Below are 7165 nucleotides of genomic sequence, written 5' to 3'. Positions count from 1 at the left end.
CTTTCAGATACACCTGGACCTATATCTGGACCTGGACCTATATCTGGACCTGGACCTATATCTGGACCTGGACCTATATCTGGACCTGCACCTATATCTGGACCTGGACCTATATCTGGACCTGGACCTATATCCGGACCTGGACCTATATCTGGACCTGGACCTATATCTGGTCCTGTACCTATACCTGGACCTGGACCTATATCTGGACCTGCACCTATATCTGGACCTGGACCTATATCTGGACCTGCACCTATATCCGGACCTGGACCTATATCCGGACCTGGACCTATATTTGGACCTGGACCTATATCTGGACCTGGACCTATATCTGGACCTGGACCTATACCTGGACCTGGACTTATACCTGGACCTGGACCTATATCTGGACCTACCATTCTGTGTTGGTCTGTCTCTCCTTCCTGTCCTCTCAAAGGTCATAGCAGATGGTCTCTTGTCCTGATCCTGGTTCTGTTGGAGGTTTCTTCCTGTTAAAGGGAATTTTTCTTTCCACTGTCTCCACTGTGCTTGCTCAGGATGGGAGACTGCAACGAAGCCAAGATTCATCTTGTCTGCTGGATTCATTAGATAGAGAACTTTACTAACTGGCTTTTATGTGAATGTTCCTGTAAAGTCCCTGAGACAACTTGGTTGTGATTTGGTGCTTTATAAATAAACTGAACTGAATTGAGTTTAAGTTTCGTCTTTTGAGGTTTTCATTAACAATTTATTTTCTCTACTTTGTATTTATTTATTTTTACATAATTTAGATGAAAACTGAAATAGTATGAAGAATGAAATGATGACGCACAATTTGATATATGAGCCACGCGTTTATAAAACTTACGTCTTTCCAGATGTAGGACCAGATGTGCATCTGCTAAACTTGGTTTCAGACTCATTTATGTGTACGATGTGCAAAGTTTGGCTCTGTACCAATAAGCAGAAAATCCCTGTAATTTGTTGTTGTTGTTTGTTTTTGTTTTTAAATATTGTGTAACAATGCACTTTTTTCCAGCACCTTCAGAGATTTCTGAATCATGAACAAGCTGGTTTGTAGGTCCATCTCATCTTAACTCCTGAGGTTGCCAACAGCTTGTGGTCCACAGAATTATCCGTGAGCTAAAGTGAAGGTTTACACACGAAGAATTGTCGTATCGTAAAAGAGTGCATCGTGGGAAACACTTTGCTCTTTTTAAATTGGGGACAGAGATAACCAAAACTAATATTCAAGGAAATTTGAGGAACTTCAAAGAAATATCTGAATTTCTTGAAACTTATAAAGTTATTCAGTTTGATAAATTATTAACGCTCCAAAATAATGAACGTCTATTTAATTAATTCATTGATTAATCAATTTATTTATTTATTTTACTGTAAAGTTGTGTGTTTTTTGGGGTGTTTTTTTTTTTTTTACTTGCCATTTCTCCAACATACCACTTACGGTTCAAGTTTATTTTAAATATTTTTTCCCTTTATGAAAATATAGTTTTCACACAGTGCCTCTCTGTTTGTTTGATGCTTAACTTCTACTCAGATTTTTCTTCAGCATGTTTTTTTGAAGAGTCAGCTTTGGCATTTTGTTTGAGCGTGACTCTTTTACATTTCCTAAAAGTTTATTCACTAAAATTTAGGCATAGATCAACTTAGGAACATACTTTATTAAGATCCTAAATTACTAAAGGACATGATAAAATAATAATAATAATAATAATGAGATGATATTTGTAAGAATTACATGTGGTAGCTGCAATGACAACTGTCTGAAATTCATAGAAAATGTGATGTTGGGTTTCTCTCTGTGCTGTGAAACTGTATCAGCACTGAGCCAGTTCTTCTTCAGTGGAAGCTTCATACTTTTGAAAATCTAGCTCCTACATAACTGAGTGAGTGCTCACCGACTCTCTCAATATTCCCGATGATTGTCGCTTTCATTGATCCTGCAGCTTGCTGCAGTGCAGACTCTCCAACACTCTGCAGGTCACACGCTGACACCGCACGGCTGAGCAACAGCAGCACACTGCATGCTGTTTGGCTGCAAATAAAATGCTCACATTTTTACAAGAAAACATCATCCGGTGTTAAGATAGAAGTTAAAATAAATACTGTAGTATGGACTTGCTGTTACCTTAGGTTCACAGAAATATTTCCTCTACAAGACACCTCAACAACCTGAAAGGACAACGGAAAAGAGAGACACATATTTGTTTGCGTAACAGGAATATGACATTTTTGAAAAGTGGAACACTTTACAATAGATTGTTGAAAATGCTGACCTGAAGTTTTCCATCAGCACGACAGAAATCTTTAAAGCTGTGCACTTCATCTACACCATCATTGAGATTTCTGTTACAAGCAAACACTTCTGACACCTGAGTAAATGATGGAAAGACAAATACTGAGATGTTGTGTAGAATATAAAGTCAGATTTGTTCATTGAAACTGTAGAAGAGCAAGACTTTATGTTTCGTTGCATTGCTTCTGTAGCTAGGAATCTTGGTGCAATAACATGGTGGGAACGGTTAGTAGGCAAAATTTTATAAATCAGTCAACTTTCTTTTTCTTTTTTTTTTGTGTGAATAGCATAAATAACTCAAGGATTCATGGATTCAAGGTATTGTCATTCACATCCCATGTGGTATACGAGGTGGAACAAAATTGTGTACTCAAGTCCCAGTTACACCCAACAATAGCAAAAATATAAAGTGTAAAAAGAAACAGTAAATAAAGATCTAAGATATCAACTATCACAGTCTGTCCTTTAGCTGGCTGGTATTTCTGTCTTCCCCTTTTCTGCTTATTGTGTTTGTCATTTGGCTCTTTATAATTTTGTGTAATTCTGATTCTGTTTTCTGTCACTTTCCACTCACTGCTCAGTCTTAATCATTCACACCTGTCTCATCAGCCACCTGGCCAGGTGCTCTCATTACTCACTCTCCCTCTGTCTTATAAAAAGCCTTTCTCTCGTCCACTCTTCGTCCGGTCATTGCTCTGTCTTGTACAGACGTCACAGTCCTCCTCTGTTCCTGTTGTCTGATTATCTGCCTGAATCTGGACCCGTCCTGTTTACCTCCCTGATCTCAGTTTGTAAGTTCTTGCTGCCACGTCAGCCTTTTTGTTTTGTTGTTTAAAATAAATTATTTTTATTTTAAACTCCTACCTTGCTCGCCTGCCTGCATATGGGTCTAAATATTGAGGATTGTGACATCAACTAAGGTATACGCTAAACCAATGCCCATCGGTAAACTAAAAGATCTAAGATACGCTAGTCATTAATAGTGCAAAACAATACACCGAACAACAGCAGCACGATTGTCATAGGTTCTGTTCAGCCATAGGTTACACACTAATGCGAGCGGACTTGGGCTCGGAGCCAACCCCAAAACTAACATAAACTGGGATTTATTCAAAGCATGCAATAAAAATATGATAACAAGGCGCTAAAAGTGAAAAATAAATAAATCTACAGCAGCATGGTCCTATTTGCAGGTGGTTCGAACAGTGAGGTTATCTTAGCAACATGGTCAGTTAGCAGCATGGTGCTGTTAGCAATGAGGTTCAGTTAGCAATGACGTTTCTCTTAGCAACATAGTCCAGTTGGCACCATGGTAGTGTTGGCAGTGTGGTTCGGTCGCGGTGTGGTCTTGTTAGCAGCATTAGCAGGTCCCGTCAGCAGCATGATGATAGTAAGGACTGTAGCAGCTGCCTCGCAGACTGCCCTCCAGAACTAGGTATGGCAGATGGAGGACATTCAAGGTTACTCTGCGGAACCAAATGGGTCCATAGAGTTCAGTCTGTGCAGGCAGATGGAGGATAATGGAGACGGCTGCCATGACTGGCCAGAGCCTGAAGTTAGAAGGACTGAACCATGATGGCAGAATGGTACAATGGCAAGAGAGCGACACAGAAAATGCCACAAGTTTGTCGCGGTCATACCCATACCATGGATGTGCAGTGTAGGTGCAAACAAACTAAGTTAAAACAAAAGCAACAGGAACATAATAAAAAGATCAAGTTCAGTGGGAGCCTGTGAAGCTGCAGCTCGACTGAACATGGCCATCTTGGCAAAATGTGGTTTTCTTTGCAGAAAATGTGCCCCAGATAGTTCTTGTCTTCTTCATTATATACAATTCACCACTTGCTCTTGTCAAGGGCGGATGCCTTTCCCCTCCTCTCCTCTCTCCACTTTGCTATGCTGCTGTGTCCTGTCTATGAAATTGCTTCTGAGCCTTTCTCTAAATATTTTCCAAACCGTACTTTTGCTATGGATGTGGTCAGTTGGTCTCTCATTGCAACTGATAAAAATTTTCTCAACAATGAGACAAGCTTCAGGCAAGACGAAATGCCCTGAGGATACGCACACAGCTGGATATGTCTTTGATTCCTGGGGGAAGTGGAATGGAATGTGTTTATCTCTGCTGTCAGACAAAGATGTCAAAGATGCATATATAATTTGATTTATGATAATAGTTTCTTTGCTTTTTGGAATCGACTGGCTCCTGGTTTATCAACATACAAAGAAGACAGCTGCAGATAATTTGACCCTGGTCAGGCTGCCGGCCTTATGTGATGGTTTGCTCCGTGTCTCAAGCACCCAGACTCAATTGTTTAGCAAACTAGGACTTGCTGGTAGGATAGATCAGATCTCGGAGAATATTCTCAGGCACGGACCAGCCATGTGTCCACTTAATTTGGACATTTCGGAATCATTGTGAGACCGCAAAGACTCAAGGCAGATATAAATCAGTAAAATTCTGCCTGTCTCCATAACAAATGTTTATCTAAATTTGGCTCCCCCGGCTGGCCTTGGCAGTCACCTTATCGCAATTTGCCTAAAGGCTCAGTAATCAGACGCTCTGTGCCCTCCCTTCCCACTGAGGAAGTCCATGGATCAATCAGGGAACCAGCTTAATGTGTCATCATTTCAGGACTCTTGGATTCTCACTGGCAGTGTTCTTGGCCAACATTGGTACACCCCAAGAATGTTTATGGATCTCACCAGAGGGAACTGGCTAATTATTCCATTCTTATCAGAACTCTTACAGTGCCTCCTTGGACACGCTCACTGCTCTTGATGTCTTCCCTTCCCCTGCAGAATGTCTACATCATCATGTACTTATGTGTGCAGGTTTTTTTTTTCTTTTCAGTTTCATTCTAGCTCTTTTTGGCCATTGAAAGAGCCTGTTAGGATGTTTGTTTGTGTTTTTGCCTCCAAATCCTGCATATTGTTACTTTCACAACTTTTTTGTCTGTCTAAACATGTCTCACTTGTAAAAGAGTATTTGAGGCTCAATGTGATGTATCTGTATAAATAAAGGTTGAATTGAATATAACTGGTAAGAAATGAGACACTAGGCATTGTTCCCAACAAAAAGACATACTATACAGTTGCTGAGCCTCAATTAGACCTAAAACATATATTTTGCACAATACATAATCCTGATTTCATTTAGATAAAGAATATATTTCATAGGAAATTTATTTTCTCTTTACTGAATCAGAATGTTGAAAAAATATATTAAAACATTTTAGCTCTGCACTGTGTTTTGAATAGAATGATGACCAGACTTTAACAAAAAGAAGAAAGACAAATCTTTTAGTCCAGTTTTCTGGGTCACCTACTATAAATCAGCTGTCTGTATTGGATTTCATCTACAAGGTAAATAAAACTATAGTATATAATGTTACTTCCTGAAACCACAGACAAAGAAAAAGAAAAATGAGTTGTTTAATAAGGTGGTTTCCAAACATTTGATCTTAAAAAGCAGGTACAGTTCCAGATATAAACATGTTCAACCACTTAAATGTTTTATCATTTTTGTACATTAATCGTGGTCAGTATAAATTGACCTTTATGAGATAGATAAAAAAAATAAACAAATACAAACATCTGCAATGATAAAGTAATTTTTTTAAGTACTTTAATGCCAAAAAAGTGCAATAGAAAGGGACTGTGCCTGTTCAACTCGGAAACTATTTGTGAAAAGTAGATATCAGGATGAATACATAAATAATTCCAAAGCCCTGAACATGCCCTAAGTTCTGTAAAACCCATCATCAAGAAATGAAATAAATATGGAAGATGTGTAACTACTAAGTGCAAGCTGTCTTTACAGACTGAGTGACCTGGCAAGAAGGAAAAGAGTGAGAGAGACCAACCATGACACCTGTGAACTGTCTGAAGGAGTTGCAAGCTTCAGCATACATCACAGTTCTTTTGTTGACAGCATCAGTTTTGGGGTAGTATTTTTACAAGTACTGTATACTGAATGTACTTACTTCTTATGTACATAAATGTTTCTGTTCAGTGCTCTGAGATGACTTCTGTTGTGACTTGGTGCTATATAAATAAATTGAATTGAATTGTGTCAAAATGAGTTGTTTGGGGGGAAACGGTTAAGAAGTGATTTGGAAAAGAGGTGAATGTGTAAGTAATTTATGGTTCCCCTACGAGTTTTAATGAATTGTTGAAATCTTTTAGTCAAATCGACAAACATTTGAGGCAATCTAAAAATAGCAATGGGTGCAAAACTGGAGGGCAATTTTTGATCCTTTATCAAACCTAAATGGACCTCTCAGAATATTTAGGTTTATAATTATCCACAAAGTAGTTTTCAGCTTTGACACAAACAGGGAACCTAATTATTCCTTATTACATCAGTCATTTGTATAAATGAAATTATTTCCAAAGCTCCCAATGATACTAAGCTAATCCTTTATACCATGTCTACTTGGCACCCTTTAGTGTTTCAGTCAACACAGAACTTTTTCTTATTTCAACTTTGTATTATTTGAAAGCGCAAATAGTGTAAGCAGAAGTTTTTGTTGTTGTTGTTGTTGTTGTTGTTGTTCTTGTTGTTTTGCAATGTAGTGAATGTCAAATCACAAGAAAATTCCTCTGAGTTGCATCAGCAGGTAAGAGTGTGGTGCTGTTTCAAGCTAATCCTGGTCCACAAACACCTGCCTGTAACAATGTGACATTTAAAGCAATTAAATGCATCATTCAGTGCAAAGTGACACTGAAAGGTGTACACAATCTTATCAAAATCAAACAGCATAACTTTCCACTCTCACCAAATTGTGGACTTCCTGTTTGCTCGTATTGCTTTCCTTAGACTCCACACTCAAGAACATCCAAAAATAAGCATCTAAAACAAAAAAAAAA

This window comes from Nematolebias whitei, chromosome 20 (genome assembly GCF_014905685.2).
Source record: "Nematolebias whitei isolate Nwh7 chromosome 20, NemWhi1, whole genome shotgun sequence".
Classification (NCBI taxonomy): Eukaryota; Metazoa; Chordata; class Actinopteri; order Cyprinodontiformes; family Rivulidae; genus Nematolebias; species Nematolebias whitei.
Note: the sequence above shows the minus strand (reverse complement) of the source record.